The sequence below is a fragment of the Salmo salar genome, chromosome 14, assembly GCF_965601325.2.
Source record: "Salmo salar chromosome 14, fSalSal1, whole genome shotgun sequence".
Classification (NCBI taxonomy): domain Eukaryota; kingdom Metazoa; phylum Chordata; class Actinopteri; order Salmoniformes; family Salmonidae; genus Salmo; species Salmo salar.
In genome coordinates this window covers 17,675,813-17,699,320 of record NC_138304.1, presented here as the reverse complement: position 1 = coordinate 17,699,320, position 23,508 = coordinate 17,675,813, and the positions used below count along the sequence as shown (strand labels likewise).

At 40.1% G+C, this 23,508-nt stretch overlaps 1 protein-coding gene across 5 annotated transcripts in view; it reads left to right on the top strand.

The window, feature by feature from the left end:
• The first annotated feature begins 12,858 nt into the window (after positions 1-12,858).
• Positions 12,859-23,508, top strand: part of LOC106568877 (protein FAM110B) — a 45,354-nt gene continuing 34,704 nt past the window's right edge. For 3 of the 5 annotated variants that reach the window (XM_082960802.1, XM_082960801.1, XM_082960800.1), the window contains exon 1: positions 12,859-12,981. The gene's annotated coding sequence lies outside the window, so the exon portion shown is untranslated. Of the gene's footprint in view, positions 13,027-13,671; positions 13,720-23,508 lie in introns of all 5 variants that reach the window. The other 2 variants (XM_014139651.3, XM_014139649.3) reach the window with 2 other exon arrangements.

Here is a 23,508-nt window from a genome sequence, read left to right as displayed (position 1 = left end):
AGTGCGTATGTTGCTTGTAATCCATGGCTTCTGGTTAGGGTATGTGCGTACAGTCACTGTGGGGACGTTGTCGTCGATGCACTTATTAACTACTAAAGCCGGTGATTGATGTGGTAAACTCCTCAATGTTATCGAATGAATCCTGGAACATTTTCCAGTCTGTGCTAGAGAAACAGTCCTGTAGTTTAGCGTCCTCTTCATTGGACCACTTCAGTGTTGAACGTGTCGAGAGTCAGGACAAGACAGACAGGCTGGCAGCTTTTCTCAGCCAGTCAAAATCATTAATCAGCATCATTTTTATGGATATATACAAAGAAATGTCAATAGAAAATGCAGTTAGTTTGCTATCATTCCAGCTTCAGTTAGAAGTGATTGTGTTAGCTGTGTAGTTGGCTATGTCTTCGGAACAGTGGCCTGGCAAGAGAGCAAATGTTCTATGTCAGGCGAAAGCGCACATCATTAGCTCATTGTTATGGATGTACCCAAAACAATAACTAGAAAACAGCTTACACAAACGCAAATGCAGCTACTTTACTGTTATTCTGGCTGCACAGTTTGACATGACTGGCTTAGCCAAAATTGGCTAGCTAGCAAGCAAGGGATAAGAACGTTGCCAGCCATCATGGCAACAGAACATTTAGAACAAACGACTGGGTCGCGTCCATAGATACAGAACAAAAAGACTTAACAACTGGGTCGCGTCTCTGGCAACCGAACCAATAGAATGAACAACCAGCTGGCTTGGGTAGGAGTCCTACATTTGTTGCGAGACTATATCTCATGGAAGGATGAAATAATATGAATAAATTCATCAAAATAACGTTTTTAAGGAAAATATGTTAATAGTCTCGGGCCTAACAACACCTGTGCTTATATATCCTCCAAACACTGTCTTTTCTGTCTTTATCACAAATAAACCTCCTGCATCCAACTCATGTGAGACTGAGTGAGACATCTCCTCAAAAATACACAGTAAAAAAACAACTTCTTCACAGCTTTTGCAACAACATAAACAGCTTATTGTAGAGGTGACGGTAGTGACGGTGACATCATTTATCATGCCTTGTTGTTTCCACGTTTCGGATGAAAACGGACCTCAGCCTTTTTAACAAGGTTTGCCATTGAGTTCAATTATCCGCCGGCAAAACGAACCTGGGCCCGTCTTCCATGGAAAAGGACCGGATTGGGAATGGGGCCAGGAATGTACCACACACTGTAGTTAATCTACTGTAGTATGACGATTGACAGCTAATGGTGGTGCGGTCACTGTTATCTAATTGCCCCTGTAACCACCATAGTTTCAGGGCTTTTAAACACGTTCAGACTGCACGGATGAACTGCTTTGCCAGGGAAAACTGAAACAACATCTCACATAAGGAACACACCTTTCACAACATACAGTAAACCCCACACCTGGATGAAGTGACGTCACTCAATAACATTTCCAGATTTAAAAAAAAACTAGATTGAGGTTCCTAACTAACTAAGGTTTATGCGTCGGTTTAAAGGGTGTCTGATATTGTTTTTGTTGTATATCTCACTGCATTCCTGAATGCAGACTTAATCTGACAATGCCTGCTCTCCATATTAGTGTTCAATGAACCAACAACACGTGCTTTGGGCCAATCGATATGGGAAAACTCACTCAACCGTGTTGGTCTACACTCAGACCCCTCGGCTCTGACGTTTAGAATAGATTAATCCTGATATCAATATGGTCACTGACCAACTTCAATTAGTTGAATTCATTATTTGTTGTGTAAGCCTCAATGGAGTATCCTTGAAAATAGATCCTCTTCATTTGAACCTGTCAATTATGCTCAAGTGTCTTTCATGTCCCCCTAACACCCATGTTACTTATTTCTAACATCGTGTGGCATGTTTTTTTTTCCTTGATCAGAATAATGTTTGGCCTTTTTTTGGGGTATGTGGCTGTCAAATCAAATCAAATCAAAACAAAGTGTATTTGTCCCATGCTTCGTAAACAACAGGTGTTGACTAACAGTAAAATAAATGCTTACTTATGGGCCTTTTCCAACAATGCAGAGAGAAAAACTGAAAAAGAGTAACAATGTCATGACAATAACTCTGGTGTTCCAGCCTGGTTGTGTCATTGCTAAGTAACAGTGTATTGGGTGGGAAACAGCCCTCCCTTTCAGCCCAGTGCATGTACTTACTGTAATGAATCTCGACACATTCCCCATTCCTTTACATCTCCCTTACCAAAATGAATAAACAGGGCTCTACACTGAATGGCTACGAGGGGAAATCTAAATTAAATTAGATATTGTGTTGATACTATTGGACTTCCTGTCTGTACAGTATATTGTCTGCTTTCACAACATCCAATAACACAGTGAGTCATGCTACAATATTAGAAGATAAGGGATTTAGATCTGTAGCTGCTACAGTATGTCTATTGTTTGAACAAATATTAATTTGATCAAAATTGTGATCTCTCTTTATTAAGTCCGCTTATAGGCACTGGGAGAACATGATTTGTGAGAGCCATACTATGCAATGAATGTGATCTGACACCCAAACCACAAGCACAAGACGAGGCCACAAGATCAGAATCCTAGATGTCGCCATTCCTTGCGCTCAACTGCAGTCTATAGGATCAATGAGGCATTTGTGTTGGTGATGTAAACCAAGACAAATGCATGTCTAATTCTTTTCGGTTTATGCAACATTTTAGACCATCTCTGTGATTTGTCTAAAAGAGATGAGAGCACCCGCCTTTCCTTAAATACCCTGCTGTCTAATCAAGTCTGTAGACAGGCTGCCTGACTTATCCGTTAATAGATACAACAGCGTTAATAGACAGTAACTGCAGCCATCTCTCTCTCTCATCCATCCATCCCTTTTTCAATGCAATACAATTTCAATTTAAGGGCTTTATTGGCATGGGAAACATATGTAGATAATAAACAAATGTGAAATAAACAATAAAAATGTTCTGTAAACATTGCACCCACAAAAGTTCCAAAAGAATACAAATATTTCAGGGAAAATAAATAAACATAAATATGGGTTGTATTTACAATAGTGTTTGTTCTTCACTGGTTGCCCTTTTCTTGTGGCAACAGGTCACATATCTTGCTGCTGTGATGGCACACTGTGGTATTTCACCCAATAGATATGGGAGTTTATCAAAATTGGGTTTGTTTTCAAATTCTTTGTGGGTCTGTGTAATCTGAGGGAAATATATGTCTCTAATATGGTCATACATTTCGCAGGAGGTTAGGAAGTGCAGCTCACTTTCCACCTCATTTTGTGGGCAGTGTGCACATAGCCTGTTTTCTCTTGAGAACCAGGTCTGCTTATGACGGCCTTTCTCAATAGCAAGGCTATGCTCACTGAGTCTGTACATAGTCAAAGCTTATCTTAAGTGTGGGTTGGTGACAGTGGACAGGTATTCTCTGTCCAGTGTCTGTGTTCTTTTGCCCATCTTAAGATTGTATTTTTATTGGCCAGTCTGAGATATGGCTTTTTCTTTGCAATTCTGCCTAGAAGGCCAGCATCCCGGAGTCGCCTGTTAACTGTTGACGTTGAGACTGGTGTTTTGCGGGTACTATTTAATGAAGCTGCCAGTTGAGGACTTGTGAGGTGTCTGTTTCTCAAACTAGACACTCTAATATGGGGCGTCAGGGAGCCTAGTGGTTAAAGTGTTGGGCCAGTAACCGAAAGGTTACTAGATCGAATCCCCGAGCTGACAAAATCTGTCGTTCTGCCCCTGATCAAGGCAGTTAACCCACTGTTTCTAGGCAATCATTGTAAATAAGAATTTTTTCTTAACTGACTTGCCTAGTTAAACAAAGGTTAAATAAATATATATATATATACTTGTCCTCTTGCTCAGTTGTGCACCGGGGCCTCCCACTCCTCTTTCTATTCTGGTTAGAGCCAGTTCGCGCTGTTCTGTAAAGGGAGTAGTTCACAGCGTTGTACAAGATCTTCAGTTTCTTGGCAATTTCTCACATGGAATAGCCTTCATTTCTCAGAACAAGAATAGACTGACGAGTTTCAGAAGAAAGTTCTTTGTTTCTGGCCATTTTGAGCCTGTAATCGAACCCACAAATGCTGATGCTCTACATACTCAACTAGTCTAAAGAAGGCCAGTTTTATTGCTTCTTTAATCAGAACAACAATTTTCAGCCGTGCTAACATAATTGCAAATGGGTTTTCTAATGATAAATTAGCATTTTAAAATGATAAACTTGGATTAGCTAACACAACGTGCCATTGGTACACAGGAGTGATGGTTGCTGATAATGGGCCTCCGTACGCCTATTCCATAAAAAATCAGCCGTTTCCAGCTACAATAGTCATTTACAACATTAACAATGACTACACTGTATTTCTGAACAATTTTATGTTATTTTAATGGATTTAAAAAAATTGCTTTTCTTTCAAAAATAATGAGATTTCTAAGTGACCACAAACTTTTGAATGGTCGTGTATGTATCGGTTTTTGTGTGCTCTAGGGCAATAGCGTCTAGATGTAATTTCTATTTGTGGTCCTGGCAACTGGACCTTTTTTAGAACACCATTATTTTAGTTTTACTGAGATTTACTGTCAGGGCCCACATCTGACAGAATCTGTGCAGAAGATCTAGGTGCTGCTGTAGGCCCTCCTTGGTTGGGGACAGAAGAACCATATCATCAGCAAACAGTAGATTTGACTTCAGATTCTTGTAGGGTTGATATGTGCTGTAGAGGGTGGGGCTTAAGCTTTATCACTGTCTCACCCCACGGCCCCATGGAAAGAAATGTGTGTGTTTTTTGCCAATTTTAACCTCACACTTGTTGTTTGTGTACATGGATTTTATAATGTCTTATGTTTTTCCCCCAACACCACTTTCCATCAATTTGTATAGCTGACCCTCATGCCAAATTGAGTCAAAAGCTTTTTTGAAATCAACAAAGACTTTGCCTTTTTTTGGTTTGTTTGTTGGTCAATTAGGGTGTGCAGGATGAATACGTGGTCTGTCGTACAGTACTTTGGAAAAAAGCCAATTTGACATTTGCTCAGTACATCGTTTTCACTGAAGAAATGTACTAGTCTGCTGTTAATGATAATGCTGAGGATTTCCCCAAGGTTGCTGTTGACACATATCCCACATATTGTTGGGGTCAAATTTGTCTCCACTTTTGTGGATTGGGGTGATCAGTCCTAGGTTCCAAATATTGGGGAAGATACCAGATCTAAGGATGATGTTAAAGAGTTTAAGTATAGCCAATTGGAATTTGTGGTCTGTATATTTGATCATTTCATTGAGGATAGCATCAACACAACAGGCCTTTTTTGGTTGGAGGGTTTCTATTTCTGTCCTGTAGTTCATTCAATGTAATTGGAGAAACCCCCACCACCCATCTCTCTCTCTCTCTCTCTCTCTCTCTCTCTCTCTCTCACCCTCTCTCTTCTCCAACTCTCCCTCCCTTTATCTCTCTCCACCTCTCTCTCTCCATCCCTCACATTCACCGTCTCTCCCTCACGCTACCCCTCTCTCTCTAATCACTGCACAGTCACGGTCTAGACATGGCAGCATGCCAGCGGGATTGATTTTCAAGACCCTCCTCCTGACAAGGAGGACAATGAGACCAACGGGGTGGTTGTGCGGGGGCTCACTTCTGATTAAATTCCACACAATCTTTGACTTTTTCTCAAAGGGTTCCACTCCCCCACACGTACCCGTCCACCCCCTCTTTATCCCACACAGCAGCTGGTCACAATGATTACAATAACACCCTGGGTGCTTTGTGACAAAGCCTAGGTCAGACCTGGTAATGCCAGCAGTCACATGTGAGGGAGGTGAGATAGTAGCGTTGCAGGGGGTGATCTCACTGTCTGGTCTCTGAGGTGTTGTACTGAAGGGATGTGATACCAGGCAAACTGTTGATGCTTGACGTATTAAAGGTCCTTTGACATCCAATTTATGATCTCTTTATGATTGATTCATAATTTTTTTGAGTGCAAACCCTTGACATTATACCGGACATCATACTGGACATTATACTGTACGTCTGAGAGAAGCAGTTATTGTCAATGCCTTGCTCTCTTGCTGTGTTTTGTGGGAGAATCAGTGGTGTCATGGTACCACCTTAAATGTCCTGACTCTTTGTCATGCACCTGTAAGCCATCAGATGTGGTTGGCCCACTTCCTGTTGATCTATTGTTCCCATTTCTCCAGATGGACATCAAATCTCACATAACACCTTGTTGCCCAAATAATTCAGTAGAGAGCTCTAATGTAACTCTGGTCAAAAGTAGTGCACTATAAGATACACAATATGTTGTGAATTGAGATGCAGAATGAGAAAATAGTATCTGACACCCTTTCCCATTATATTAGATATTCAATACCAAAAGCCTCAATGTCTGTCCTGAGATGTCCTCTGTCAGAGAAGCATCTAAGGATATCCCCGTCAAAGGAACGGCTCATTGAGTCTGAAAATCCAGTAAGATCCTTTTGTTGATTTCAGTCCAAGCATTGTTTAATACATTTCAATTTTCATTGTTCCTCACTCTGACAGTCTCCCAACAATACCCCCGCCCCCCATGCAGTCATGGCAACCCCTGGAGTGTCTGTGCCCATGGTACTCATCCCCCTCAGCTCAGAGGGAGCTGATGCCATTGTAGGACAAGCCTGGCACTGGTAGGGTTCCAGCAGGCCTGGCATGGGACACACAGGGGAGGGCGTCCTATATGGTTATTTGTGTGACAGTGGAACAGAGCTTACCGCCATGTGTTTCTGAAGATCCCTTTAGTGAGAGGGGGAATAAAGGAGCTGTAATCCTGTTGCATCTCCATAAATCCTGCAGCAATTAACATCAAAGAGGCTGGTGAAAAGGCAGATGGGATGTTTACTGAGGCCCCTGAGACAAAAATAGGTAATTTGTACGAATGTATGATTGGCATGTCTAAATGACAAGGAAACCAGACTCTTAAGAGTTTTCAAATGAGTCTGCTTGTATTCACAGTGATATAATTTGAGGATTTCACTTTTTAGATAAAACTATACTAAACATATATTCATTCACATGTCACCAAATAGCTGATTAAAACACATTGTTTTGCAATGAAGGTCTACAGTAGCCTCAACAGCACCATCTAGGGTAGCACCATGGTACAGCCATGGGACAGCTATTTTCTGTCCTCTGTGTACATTAACTTCAATACAAAACCTAGGACCTTATGGTTCTCACCCCTTCCATTGACTTACACAGTAATTATGACAACTTCCGGAGGACATCTTCCAACCTATCAGAGCTTTTGTAGCATGAACTGACATGTTGTCCATCCAATCAAATGATCAGAGAATGAATATAGTACTGAATGCATAAGCTACAGCTAGCTAGTACTGCTTTGCATAAAGTGTGGTGAGTTGTTGACTCAAAGAGAGAGAAAGACAATAGTTGAACAGGTTTTAAAAAATGTAAGAGAAGCAGCAAAGTGAGAGTTAGCTATATTTTGTTGTATTTGTTTTATTCTACTTAGCTAATACAGCCTACTCAACAGGAGAGGAATGCTAGTTATGTTAGCTAGCTGGCTAAGGCTATTCACCATCGCAACTCTACCAAGTCAAGGTACAATTCAGTTTGATTAATTTATTAAACTGCTTGCTGTAGACTGTGTCATTGTATACATGGATTAGATTGTGGGTTTCCTAATGTGTTAGTTATAGTTTGTTAACTATGACATTTTATTTATTTTTATTTACCTTGGCAAGTCAGTTAAGAACAAATTCTTATTTTCAATGACGGCCTAGGAACAGTGGGTTAACAGCCTTGTTCAGGGGCAGAACGACAGATTTGTGCCTTGTCAGCTCGGGGATTCGATCTCACAACCTTTCGGTTACTAGTCCATCACTCTAACCACTAAGCTACCCTGGCGCCACAATGTTAGCTACTATGGTGACAATGATGTAGGCTAGCGGTTAGCGTTTATATTATGAAGGTTTGGCTTGGATAGGGTTTTGAGCCTAGTCACAGACGGCTGTTGTGCACTGAAAGTCCACAAACGAAGGGAAATGGTGAAAGGAGGAGAGCGCGTAGATGTGAGAAGGAATTACACAACAAGCAAAATGATGATGCTATATGTGGCTGCTATGAAAGTGAACTGTGTGTGTGGGTGATCAAGGGTGTATTCATTCTGCCGAATATGTTGCAAAATATTTCTTAAACGGAAGCAAACAGGGATGGACCTACCTGAATTTGTCCAAAATAAACTTGTTTTAGTTGCTAAACAAAAAGCTTTGCAACTGTTTGGACTAATGAATACACCCCAAAACAGCTAGACGCAGGCAAGAGTTTGCAAGGTGGTGTTTAATGTGTCACTGTCTTTCACCTTGATTACTCCAATTTGTCTCTAGACCTGTGCACCTACGATATAAACTTTCATTTGTAGGCTAGAATGGAATATGAATGACAGTCATCCAGTTTGCTATAATACTTGTCAAACTCATTCCACCAAGGGCCGAGTTTCAGTGGATTTTCTCTCCTCCCTAGTACTTGAATGATAAATTAAGGTCACTAATTAGTAAGGAACTCCCCTCACCTGGTTGTCTAGGGCTTTGAAACTAAAAACCAAAAACCTGCAGACACTCGGCCCTGTGTGGAATGAGTTTGACACCTCTGCTGTAATAGAAATAAGGCCATGCTCATAAAAAAAATATATAATTGTCCCCCCTAATCTTAAACGGCACTGACTGACACTGACATTATCATATCTTGTTAAAATGCACACCACACAAAGGCAAATCACAAGGTACTTCTTTCAATTCAAGGCACAGATTGGATCATGCTCCCTAATGAATTCAATTTAGCATGAGATGGAGAGAATAATTTATGTGCAAAGTAATGTATATGCCAATGCCTGAGGATCACTGGGATATGGTTAGGGAAAAGGTTAACTGAACCATTAAATGATAGTGTCAAATATATATATATATATATATATATATTTATTTCTTTTTTTACTTCCTCTATTAAAGTAACTGCCTACTGAAAATCACACTTTTAAAAGTTCATATACTGTTAACTCATACACAAATAATGTTGTTGACTCGTCCTATAATCGTATTTGTAGCCAAAGCATAAAATGGAGAAAAACACTTCATAAACCCCACCTATCTCGAACAGACTGCTTGCTATCTCCTCATAGAGGATGATGTCATCCTCCTGAGGAGGATGAGCTGGCTAATCAGAGGTATAATATTAATATTTTTAACGACCATTATATGCCCACACCATTCTGTTTTTAGGGTACACCCCAATCATTTAAACACAGAAAAACAGCTTTTTAATATACTTAATAATTTTTAGAAGGAAAACTATTTCACTCATTGTAATTAAATTGTAATCACTCATATTTAATAGAAATCTGGAAACACTGGACAGTTACTTTAATGCTCTGATTAATGTGCATACCAGGCCAGCATGATTTGCCCATAGAAATAAAATGGATAGAAGGGGCCTCCACATTCAAGTCAATGATGGCATAATGGGTGGACTGGCAACGTTTGCAAGTGTACTTATAGGAGCAAAGCAGGAAGTAAAAGCAGAAAGTGTACCCAACCAATATGTGCTGTGATTTGTTAAAAAAAAACATTCAATTTCACATCAGTTAACATCATTTGAATTAGCATTCTACATTACCATGGGAAATTATTGCATCACAATACCAGGTAGCCATAGCGAGTGTACCCATGAGTTGACTCTTCACTAAGCCCCACCCCTTTAGTTACTGTTGCAACCTTCGACAACATTTTCCCGGGAAGCCCAATTCCCCATTCTAACTAGTGGAGAAAACCCTTCACAATTATCTCAAGCTGTGCTTCTAATACACAATTAAACTAAACACAGACTACCCCTTGCTAATCAGGAAACCCTTGGGTATGTTGTGGTGAACTGTCATTAAATTGCTTCACATGAACCTGGTAATATGTTGTAGTGTACATTCGTAGAATGACTATGAATTCACTGTCCGCATCAGTGGCAATTTTAGCATGTAAATCTTGGTGGGGCAAAAAAAAAAACTACACAACATAACACTAAACAATACATTCATTGCACTGTAAGGGTGACACAAACTGTTAGGGGCTACATAAAGCTGTCCCAACAACAGTCCCAACACGTTACTACTGTTACACCTGGCTATCAGCGGAGCCTTGTCTGGCAGCGAAACAGTTCATTCAGCCTCATTTACTGACTTAAAAAAAAAAAAAAGGTGGTTTCTACTGACAATTGAGATGTACAAACTATGGCATAAGGGAGCGGATAACAAGAAATCAGTAATTTTGATTAAAACATTAATGGGCGAGCTAGGACGGACGTTGACAATATAACTATTTGTTCAACACTTTTGAAATATACAACGACAGAATTCAGAACATGGGTCTTTCTGAAAGTATTAGGATAAATAAAGGGGGCATATAAGCAGACAATGAAAGCTCTTACAAAATTTGATGATGACATTTCTCTAAAACAGGCTATAAGCTACATGTGTACCACTAAGTTTGAACAGTAGGCTAAATTATGCGGGGAAAAGGGACCAAATTATTAGGGTGAGGCACATGGGCTACTAACAGCTTACTACACAACACACACTTAGTATTGCTTTCTTAGCTACAGTATACATATCTCTCTGGCATATTACATCATTTATACAGCAGCATAAAATACATTTTTGGGCACACCTTGTTGTGCTTTGCTCACTTGAACAGGAAGGTGGCGTGACGGTCCTTCGTGGACAAACTTTGTCATCAAAGTCTGGCATTCTCTGGATGTATGGTGCTTTCAAGACAACTGGGAACTCAGGAAAACAACAAGGTGGAATCATGATAACATCAGGGATCTTCAGGTCAGAGCTCTAGAAAGAGGCCTGAGTTCCCGACTTGCAATTCCGAGTTGGATGACTGTTCAAAACTTATTTTCCCAGTCAGAGCTCATTTTTTCCCGAGGTCTCAGAAGTCTAAGATTTCCCAGTTCTGAGTTTTGTTGTTTTGAACATGGCAGAAGTCATGCTGGATTGACAGCATGGCCAATGTTGAATGTTTGTCCTTTTTAAGCTTGGAAAAGAGACCCTTAAACCCAGACTTGGACCAAACACCCACTCCACTGAATAGCAGGCTAGTGATTGCTTTGCAATGCTTGCAGTTTGCCACTGATTCCTTCCAAACCACTCATTGTTAAATTTGCAATTTCCAACTTGTTGTGTAATGTTTATGTCTAATGGCCGATGAGCACCGATACGTTTTATCTATAATTTCTATTCATTATTAATTTTCATATGACAAGGATTGTCGACTTGATTCATGATGAGGACTGCTTGTCTAGCTAAGATTTTAAAAGGGAATGGGGGATACCTAGTCAGTTGTACAATGCCTCCAACTGAAATGTGTCTTCCCCATTTAACCCAACCCCTCTGAATCAGAGAGGTGCAGGGGGCTGCCTTAATCAACATCCACAGTGCCCCAGGAACAGTGGGTTAACTGCCTTGCTCAGGGGCAGAACGACAGATTTTTACCTTCTCAGCTCTGGGATTTGATCCAGCAACCTTTTGGTTAATGGCCCAGCACTCTAACCAGTCCAATCAAAGCTACTGTAGATATAATGTGATTTGACGTCATTTTATGTGTTGCCAATGACCTTGAGCCTTCTTGGATGGGAACTTCTAATGTAACTCTATGGCAGCACCCAAGGGGCTTGAATTTTCTAGCTCTACCTGTAGAGCTCACTGCAGCGACGTAGTGCCCTCGTGAGTGACAGAACACTGAGCCAATCACGGAGCAACTAAAAAACATTACCAACCCCAACGCTCCGTGTTTTCCCCTGGCTGCCCCACCAGCACAGAAAGCACTGAGCTAGGCTGAAACACCTGCATTTTAGAGCTGCCTTAATCAAGAAAGTAAAAAAGAGTCCAAGTTTGTATGCGGCTTTATTAACTAAATGTATATGTATATATATATATATATATATATATATATATATATATATATATATATATATATTTACATTGTTTTCAAACTGATATGTGACAAATATTAATGCCAAAATAACATGCAATACAGGCAACATTTTTTTTTTTTTTAGCTAAACAGGTGGGGCTCAAAACAGATGGGGCTCTCTCTGCCCTACCTGCGGGTCGCCACTGGTCAGCATGCATTCAAAGCTATAACCACTTTTGGAGCTAACTAGTGCTCTCAAATCGTATGCTGATGTCAACAGCAGATGGGAGTTTTAATCATAACATTGCTAAGTTAGCTAGCTAACACACATTTTGAGAAAACAAGGTATTTTAAGTGGTTAGTGAGACTGAGCTAACAAACAATAACAAACGTATAATTTCATATTAGAAAAATATTCCATCAACAGGCTGCATTTCAAGAGTCACAGTAGTAAGTACTCCTGGTGCAGTGTTCAATTATTTAGCCATTTAAACATGTATTTTTTTCTTGCCAAAGCCCTCACGATGTAAACGTGAGCTTGACCGAGGTGTCTGACTCGATCCATTGGAGCGCTGCGATTGGTTGCCCAACATTGTGAAGCGGGATTTAGCGAAGGCTCAGGGTTAGAGGTTCCAAGGCCGTTCTATTCATTCTATTTCTATGGATCTAACTGTGCCTTGCGTTCATAAAAAGGAGGTGTATCTTTTAAGAGAAAATGGAACACATCATATACGATGGTAGGGGTGCACAGATCGACTGAGAATAGATCATATTCTCGAATCTCAAACACAATCATTTATCGTTAACAATCCATCAATATTAACACGAAGTAATGTAGGAATAAGACTTTGAATCATTCTTTGATGATTTATATGCAAGACAACTCGGAATATTGTCCTAGCACCCCCCCCCCCCACACTTCCATGGCGCAGGGATACAGACTGTACAGTCGCTTGTAGATTGCATTGAATGAGCTTGTTTGGCGTTTCTCTTGAAGCTTTGAGGCCATCCCCACACATTCCGTCTAACGGTAAGATACCGCAGCATCTTTTGTTTTCCTCCGCTGGGTATCAAGGTAAGTGTTTTACCTATGGTTTACCTGCTACGATTATATCTTCCGCACTGACTGACGTAGACATACATACTTAGGTCCCGTCGTTATTTTCCCAGAATTATCCACCAACGTAGGCTATACATCAACACGGCTGTTTTAATGATGTCGGCTAGTCACTTACATTTTTACGACAGAAATATGAAAAGGTCAGTCTGAATGAAAATGTTAAGTGTGCGACGTCGTGTTTCAACTGCCATGCAATCACGAGCCAACGTTCGTACGTAGCCGACTCGGGTTGTTTTTTGGCTCACATTGCACCATACAGGTGGCTGTCATTTAGCTAAACTGGTGATACAACGTTGCATCTTTGCATTGTGCACCAGCCTGAAGCAGCAGGTCACAATGAAACTATGCTCCTAAACCTCAATGTCGCTCCTTGAGGTTTTAACATTTTGTCATGATGATGGTTTGGGTGGCTCGAGCGCTGGGGGGGGATTGCAGAGTCGGCATCGTTATTGTATGGGGATATGAGATGTGACATAATTCTAGTAATTGCCCACTAACAAGCAAGAACACTTGGACTTGCCAGTCCACTGGGTACATGGCAATGTTATGGCTCCTCTGAGATATTATTGTGGTGTTTGTCTGGTTTGTCTGTGTTTTTAGGCTGAGACACTGTGTCATCATGAGATAAGTGGGAAATTAAGAGCAAGTGTAAGTTTGCATTGATTATTCTTCAAGGTAATATTATATTAGCATTAGGCCTGTAGCATGGAATGCATATAGTAACGAGTAAATATAGGCTACCATGTTCACTTGTTCTGTTTGACATGTCATATCCGTTAGTGCACCTGTCTGTATACCCACTCCTCACACTTCACAGTGAATAGCTGCTGGGCCCTTAAACTCTGTCTGAATCATTTGATCTACAGAGCCTGGTACACAGCTACACACAACAGGTTTATGAATATTGAGATTGGAGTGTGTGTCTGTGTCGGTGTGTTCGTTGGGAGGCTGGGGTGGTAAAATTATTTTGGTAAGTGTCAGTGTGAATAGATGGTCATGACAAAACGAGGGAAAGGCATTAGGCTTGGATGACTTTAGCAGGAACCCATTATTTGGATGTTCCATCATACTGCCTGCATAAGTCATAAACATGACTTAGCTTGACAGAATAAGTAGCCTAATGACAGTATGTGAAGCATGATACACTCATAACAGGTTCATAACAGAGACCAGCGACGTGAAGCAAGTGGTCATAAACAGATGCATTTGGCCCAGGCCTTATCGTTTTAAAGCTGGACACTGTTGTGATGCATATTGCATAACATCAATAGCTAAACATTTAGGCTAAAACCCTGACTGTGTATGTAGTTTACCAACTCAAAGCAACACTTTATGACAACGTCAACACATTCCATCCCTGATGTGTAATTAACCAATTTGAATTCCCCTGTTGATCACATTAAGATTAAACACTTCCCAGTCTCTCACCGATAAACTCTTCCCCTTTTTGGCTTGACCAAACACACACCCAGGCTGGCACAGTCAAGACAACCACAGCTGTTGATTCTAGTGTTTCTCACAAAAACTTGTTAGCTGTGAGGAACGCTGAACAGTGAAGAATACGGTTTGTTACGGTCATGACTGGCACAGACACCATGCCTTTGTTTGAGACAGAGAGAGAAAAGACTGCAGTGTTGTGTTCTGGGTCCAAAACCAGATCTCTAACATATGGGCCTCGAGATCAATGCCAGGTCAATGATGTTCGGGATCACAGTGGTAAAATTATATTTATCCCACTATTCCCACAACAATGGATATGAAGTTGAGAGTAGAGGTCGATTTCAAGATTTCATAACAATCGGTAATCGGCATTTTTGAATGCCGATTACATTGCATTCCACAAGGAAACTGCGTGGCAGGCTGACCACCTGTTACGCGAGTGCAGCGAGGATCCAAGGTAAGTTGCTAGCTAGCATTAAACTTGTCTTATAAAAAAACAATCAATCTAAACATAATCACTAGTTAACTACACATGGTTGATGATATTACTAGGTTAACTAGCTTGTCCTGCGTTGCATATAATCAATGCGGTGCCTGTTAATTTCTCATCGAATCACAGCCTACTTCGCCAAACGGGTGATTTAACAAAAGCACAATCATTGCACGAATATACCTAACTATAAACATCAATGCCTTTCTTAAAATCAATACACAGAAGTATAGATTTTTTAAACCTGCATATTTGGTTAAAATAAATTCATGTTAGCAGGCAATATTAACTAGGGAAATTGTGTCACTACTCTTGCGTTCATTGCACGCAGAGTCAGGGTATATGCAACAGTTTGGGCCGCTTGGCTCGTTGCAAACTAATTTGCCAGAATGTTACATAATTATGACATAACATTGAAGGTTGTGCAATGTAACAGCCAAATTTAGACTTAGTTGCCACCCGTTCGATAAAATACGGAAAGGTTCCGTATTTCACTGAAAGAATAAACGTTTTGTTTTTGAAATGATAGTTTCCGGATTTGACACTATTAATGACCAAAGGCTCGTATTTCTGTGTTTATTATATTTAAATTAATTCTATGATTTGATAGAGCTGTCTGACATGAGCGGTGGTAGGCAGCAGCAGGCTCATAAGTATTCATTCAAACTTTACTCCGTTTTCCAGCAGCTCTTAGCAATGCTTGATCACAGCGCTGTTTATGACTTCAAGCCTATCAACTCCTGAGATAAGGCTGGCAATACTAAAGTGCCTATTAGAACATCCAATAGTCAAAGGTATATGAAATACAAATGGTATAGAGAGAAATAGTCGACGCGTCATAATTCCTATAATAACGACAACCTAAAACTTCTTAGCTGGGAATATTGAAGATCTGGGAATATTGAACCACCAGCTTTCATATGATCTGAGCAAGGAACTTAAACGTTAGCTTTTTTACATGGCACATATTGCACTTTTACTTTCTTCTCCAACACTGTGTTTTTGCATTATTTAAACCAAATTGAGCAAGTTTCATTATTTATTTGAGACTAAATAGATTTAATTTATGTATTATATTAAGTTAAAATAAGTGTTCATTCAGTGTTGTCGTAATTGTCATTATTACATATTTTTTTTAATAAAAATCGTCCAATTTAATCGGTATCAGCATTTTTTTGGTCCTCCAATCGGTATCGGCGTTGAAAAATCATAATCGGTCGACCTCTAGTTGAGAGTAGTAGGCTACTCTGTGCTGTGCTATAATACACTACATGCTTGTTGCCCCCCTGCAAAAGGATATCATTTAGGCTAGCCTACACTCTTTGCAATGGCCAGCAGCGAGGGCCAATGTCAAGATGAAAACACAATGTGCATGCTAACACAAATAATGTGCTTGCTGCCTCTCCATCCCATCAAAATGATTCAACATGACCACCATAATATCTGTCAGTTTACACGAAGAAAACAAAGCATGAAGATGATAAACTAGCCTACAAATTTGCTTGCGCAGGAAAAAATCAATAGGTCACATGAAATATGTTCTGAAGCCTACACATTTAGGACATATTCAGATATGTAGCCTAACTATTTGCCTAAATACTCAACCCCATATTAGCCTGCCTATAGTGAAAGACCAGTAGTCTAAGTCCCTGTCATGTGTGGTACTAGCTCAGGGATCAGGGGATGGTGGAGCCCTGGCTTTCTGAGGAATGCCATGATGGTCAAAGCAGAGCGGCTCAGTGGAAATGGATGCTGTGAAGCGGGAACAGTTGAGTACACAGGCAGGCAGTCAGTCAGACAGACAGAACATGAACAGTAGTCAGCATGCAGCTCTGCCTGAGAGAGAGTTAAGGGACAGGGAGGGAAAGAGGACGTGGGGTGCCCTGTGACTGAGGTAGAGATACTTTTGAGGTAGAGATACTTTTTGTTATGAATACTGAAAAGTAACTTCTATTGCCATAGCCAACTCTGTAAAAATAGCCTACATAAAGCCAACAAATAAAAACGATATCCTGATAAAAATAAATCACATTGGCTATGCATGGCCTGTCTGCAAGGTAAGGGAAGACCCCCATGAAATGGACAAAAATGAATGGCATCTTATTGGCATTGGGCAAACCAAGTACACAATCGCAAATACCACCCAAATGGACGGCAGTTCATCAAAAACATATTAGAAGTGGAACATGGCAAATGCCAAGTGTCATACTCCAAAAATCCCAAAGGTGGCGAGTGCGCTCCACCGTAGATTTTCATATGGGAAATGGTCACAAAGTCTGGTCCCAAGGGTGAAATTTCCAAAATCAAAAAAAAAAAAAAAGATTTTCCTTTTCTTTTTTGTCAATTATACATATGTAGCCGTATGGACATACGTTTGTCTTATTTGATTGAGTTTGTCCATAAGGCCTATGTTTTGTCCATTTGCCGTATATGGTTATAGGAAGTCGGCTTCCCAACCCAAAAGTCAGTGAACCATGTCCAAATGGCATATATAAGTATTGAAAGTACCAAATCAGGATGTTATGTCCATTTGTCATATATGATCATAGGAAGTCAGTTTCCGAACCCACAAATCAGTGAACCATGTCCAAATGGCATAGGAAATGTCTAAATGGCATATATACTGACCAAATGATATATATCACTATGTTAAGCCCTGAATCAACCTAGGTCTATTTGTCATGTTTGATCATAGGAAGCAAGAATTTCTCGTCTTCAGCATGTCCATTTCCTAATGGGAAGTCGTTATGGATATACATTGGCAATGGACACTGTCAACTTACAGAAGAGCATGTTCACACTGACAATATAGCATATGTCTAATGGACACTGTCCAATCGCTCGTTGGTGTTGATTTCAGCCTGTGCATTTGATGTTAAATCCCTCATTAAATACATTGGAAATGTACAATTGTACATTGTCCGTTTGCGATGTCTTACAATGGGCATTTACCATGACAAATTGGACATGCTCTAATATACTGCAGAAATGCCCAATTGACTGGCTCGCTGAACTCAGGATGGCCGAGCAGTGATAGTGGTTCCTTGTTGATGTTGATTTCAACCTGTCCATTTGGTGATGGTAAATCCCTCATAAAATATATTGGAAATGTACACTGTCCATTTGCAATATAAAATGTACAATGCAAATATATTATACTGCCATTAGGTCAGCCATCAGTCAATAAGATATCATACTGACACCAAACGTATACATACTGACACCAATCTCCCAATCTCACATACTGACCCCGAATCCCGAATTTTGTCTCGATAGGTCATTTGTAGACCGGCCAGCGACCTTAATTAGTGAGAAAATTCACATTTTCCGGGCTTTGCTACGGGGTCCCTGAAAGGGCTATCGGACAGAAACTTTAGGGTCCGTCTCTATGTGCCGAGGAGGTATCAATGCACCTAGTCTTGTGATTCTGGGACTTCTCTAAATGTCGTCATTTTCGCGACGTTAAAAATGAATCGAAGTTATTGCAAATGGACAAAGCTGTTTCTCGGCTTGAGAACCTTCTAGAGCCACATAACTCACCGTGCACTACCGACTTAAGCCCTATAACAGGTTTATGACGTTTCAGAGCTCTAGGTCTGACGGTTCTTTGATGGTTCAAACGCAGGTAACTATTGCAGGCTCTGTGTGTCTGTAAGCCCCACAGTGTCACTCCACATTGTGTGTGTGTGTGTGTGTGTGGGGAGAGAGAGAGTACAGAAAATCACAGAAATCACGTAGAGCTCCGAAACCTGCCTTAACCTCTATGGGCTAGGTGGCACGTCACCGTCCCACTCTATTCAACAGCCAGTGGAAGAGCGTGGCGCGAAATACAAAACCTCAGAAATGCAATAATTTTAAATTTTCAAACATACGACTATTTTACACCATTTTAAAGACAAGACTCTCGTTAATCTAACCACATTGTCCGATTTTAAAAAGGCTTTACAGCGAAAGCAAAACATTAGATTATGTTAGGAGTGTACATAGCCACAAATAATCACACAGCCATTTTCCAAGCAAGCATATATGTCACATAAACCCAAAACACAGCTAAATGAAGCACTAACCTTTGACATTGTTATACAATACAGGCATGTTTTGTTCAATCAAGTTCATATGTATATCCAAAAACAGCTTTTTACATTGGCATGTGATGTTCAGAACATGCATTCCCACCCAAAACTTCCGGTGAATTTACTAAATTACTCACCATAAACGTTGACAAAATACATAACAATTATTTTAAGAATTATAGATACAGAACTCCTTTATGCAATCGCTATGTCAGATTTGAAAATAGCTTTTCGGCGAAAGCACATTTTGCAATATTCTGAGTACATAGCTCAGCCATCACAGCTAGCTATTTTGACACCAGCCAACTTCGGGGCTCACTAAACTCAGAATTACTATTAGAAAAATTGTATTACCTTTGCTGATCTTCGTCAGAATGCACTCCCAGGACTGCTACTTCCACAAGAAATGTTGTTTTTGTTCCAAATAATCCATAGTTATGTCCAAATACCTCCGTTTTGTTCATGCGTTCAGGTCACTATCCAAAGGGTAACGCGCGATCGCATTTTGAGACAAAAATTCTAAATGTTCCTTTACCGTACTTAGAAGCATGTCAAACGCTGTTTAAAATCAATTTTTATGGTATTTTTCTCGTAAAATAGCGATAATATTCCAACCGGACAATAGTGTGTTAATTCAAAGAGAAAAAGAAAAAATAGCATGGTCGCAGGACCGCGCATCTCCAATCTCTTTGTCACTAGGCAGACCACTGATAAACTGTGATAGTATACTCTGCCCAGAGACAGGAGACGCCTCAATCCGCTTTCTGAAGGCTTTAGAGAGCCAATGGAAGCCTTAGAAAGTGCAACGTAACCCCAGAGATACTGTAGTTTCAAAAGGGACTAGAAAGAACTACAATTTCTCAGACAGGCCACTTCCTGCTTGGAATTTTCTCAGGTTTTTGCCTGCCATATGAGTTCTGTTATACTCAGACACCATTCAAACAGTTTTAGAAACTTCAGAGTGTTTTCTATCCAAATCTACTAATAATATGCATATTCTCGTTTCTGGGAAAGAGTAGTAACCAGTTTAAATCGGGTACGTTTTTTTATCCGGCCGTGAAAATACTGCCCCCTAGCCCAGACAGGTTAACACGCGCAACTTGATCTATAACTTAAAAAAAAATAACTTTTGTTTAACCATCATCAAATGAATGTTGGATACATGGCTGGTTCTATTTTTCCTTACACTGTAGGTTTATGTACTTTTACATGAAGCGGTCAAATTAGCACTGTATTACCATTTTCAACCTTTAATCCCAGAAAATGGGCATTAACTCAAAGAGCGTTGAGGCCTCAACGACATCTTGTTTCTGGGCTAAAAGTACATTTGGCCAAACCTGTGCTCACCGAGTTTAGTCTTTTCCGTTTACGAGAAATGGCCATGTCCATTTGGTGATGTTTTGTCAATTTGCAATATACAGCCAGTCGCCATCTGGTGGAATTTTCCGGTACAGCAGAAAAATGTCCCAAATTAAAAAATATAACGCGGAAACCAAATGTCCTAGAGACTTCATTTGATGACTTCCCGGAAGACTGGACCCTGGGGGACACCGAGAGGCGGTCGGTTAATTTTACCACCCACGGACGTCTAGTAAGGGACCATACATTTGTAATTTGGAGATCCTCATCAAATATACGGGAAGCACTGCGTCCCTCATGAGACTTGAAACATTGTATCAACTTTGTCCAGCCCTAAGCTAGCAAACTTGCAACATTGTATAAAATATTATGGACCCTCAAGAGTTTCCCCTGCCAGTGAGCTCTGGACAGACACAGCTGTAGGCTATTTGCGCACGGGATAAGAATTAATCAGGTAGGCCTATTTTATGACTGGTTATCGAAAGGGAGCGAGCTGGAAAGATTTTTCAAATAAGCTACATTAAGGAACTATTGTCATTCTCAATGGATATAAAAACAGATTTAGTTTACTTCCTGTTTTGAGGTGAAGAAAAAAATACTGAGAAGCTGTCAGATCCCCAAATGGGCACATTTATAAGCCTACATGTGCACTCAAGCCAGGTAGCCTAGGTCTAGTTGTATGTGTAATCAGGTGTGCGTCCTTATTCAACATTGACAGGAGCGCTCCAAACAAAACACAATGAATAAATTGACCTCCTAAATGGAATGAAATAAACCAACATGTGTTTCTCACAAGTGTAGCCTAGGTTGTGTTCTCTGCAAACAACATGTCCACTCCAAAATTGAGAACAGTAAAAGAATAGTAATATATTGAATGCCTTAACAGAAATTACGGTATCCAAACAAACATTGTAGATTAGAAATTATGTGAATTAACGGTAAACATACTACTGGTATGCCATCCCTGCGGCTTCCGCAATGGATTAGTCCACTGAGACATGCATCAATCAAGACATGTCCCATACATGTTTTGGGAATTTTCTGCAATTCTACACATTTTGCCACAGGGCAAAGGGAAATCTGCAGTTTTATAGCTAATCTCATGCTATTGTACACATTTTGCCATGAGGATGAGAGCAAGTTTATTATTTTTAAAGCTAAAATATAAATGTATTTCCATGACAGAATTTTAAAGTAATTTTGGACTGACCAATGTAGATAGTTTCAAATACATGCAACTTAAAAGTTACAAATCAGGAAATTTCGATTAGAATTCTTTTGGATATCAGAGCAACCTTGATGGAAACTTATTTGAGTCAGAAAAGGATGTTCATATGACAGGGAAGATATGCAAAACTTTTCAGAGAGCCTATCCAACTGACAATCTATTAGAAAAAAAATACACTTTTGGAACCAAGACTTAAAACAAACTGATGTTGGCACAAGTTGGAGGGAATGTTGGAACATAACTAACAAAATTACAGTAAACGAAAATGTGCGCTTGCATAATCCAGTATAAACTAATGTATAGAATGTATTATACGAGAGACAACATTCACAAATTCTACAGCACAACGGCAGAGTCATGTCTTCAGTGTAAAACTAACAATGACTCAATAATCCATGCTTTTTGGGAATGCTATAAAGTCCAAAAGTTATGGGCGGAGCTGGAAAGTTGTCAGACGTATTACAATATAAACATATTTTTAATTTGTCTGTTTGCATTTCAAGACATGGCATTATGAGGGTGTAGTGAGATACCCAAAGGGCTGGACTTCTCATCTTGAAAAACACAATGGAAAAATCTAAAGATTTCTTATTGAAATATCATGGGCGACCAATTGGTACAATTTAAGGCCATGTGTGGCTTTCAGTTATTTTGGGGCACCCATAACATGAGAGTGAATTAAATTTAATTTCATCAGAATGTCATTCCAGTACACTGCTTGCTATGGATTCTATCTGATGGCGTTTGCATGTTTAGGTAAAGAGACAAATAATGTCCCCGCTTGGAACACTGACAAGTAGAGAGCATGCGAAAGATGAATTGGTCACACAGTGTGAAAATGTATCTTGATAGTGATGAGTGGGTCATCATCCTCCAGGCCTGACCTTGTGCCTGCAGCGATGGGATCTAGGGCTGCAAGATATATCGAATGAATTAGATTCATTCAAATGTATGTTTTTTGCGCGATATTCCAAATATCTATATTGCAAGGTACCTGTATCGTATTTTTGTTTTTAATTAGCATTTATGTCCGCTTGATCCCATGTTGTCTTTTTGCTGTCGTCTTCTTTGCTCCTTCTGTGCTGTGTTCACCTTCCCATTTACACCAGAGATCTGTATATAATGACGAGATGCTCATCTCTCCGCCCTAACAACGGGAGTCGTTGTTCCAAAGGCGGCAAGGCAGGCGACAAGGTTAGGTCCAAAATAAGCCCATAGAAATGCATTGGGCTTATTTTGGACAGATTTTGGCGAGAGTGAAACCTTACCTCACCTCTTCCTCTCTGATTACACACAGACATCAAGCCCCTGCCACTCAACAACAACAAAGATGAGGGATCACTTCTTCCTCTCTGACAAGCGGTTTCAACTCTCTATTTGCATTTGAGGTTTGGTCCAACAGAATGGGTCATATGGACACAAACACATTGAGACATTATTTTACTGTAACAGAGGAGGCGTTAACTTTTCTAACGATACCCTCAACTGCTCAAATTGAGCACAGAGTAGACACTACTAAAACAGGAGTATCAATGAACACTAATTCTGGAAAATGAATGGTCAGTATGTCACGCACGACATTGGGGTACCACGTACCGCTTGTAGCATTTTAGCCAAAGACTATTGTACAAGAAGCCTAGTCAGTTTTTTTTAATGCTTATTGCATATTTATAAAACACAAAGGATTTGGCAACTCATTCTGTGAAAGAATGTAGGCCACTTGATTTCAACATCTGAACAAAGTGGACAAGCTAGCCTGCTGTTCAAACAGTTGGAGAAGGACAGAAGGGTGTGTTCATAACAATTAAACTGTTCTGCCTTGTTAACTAGCAAATAGATCCAAGTTG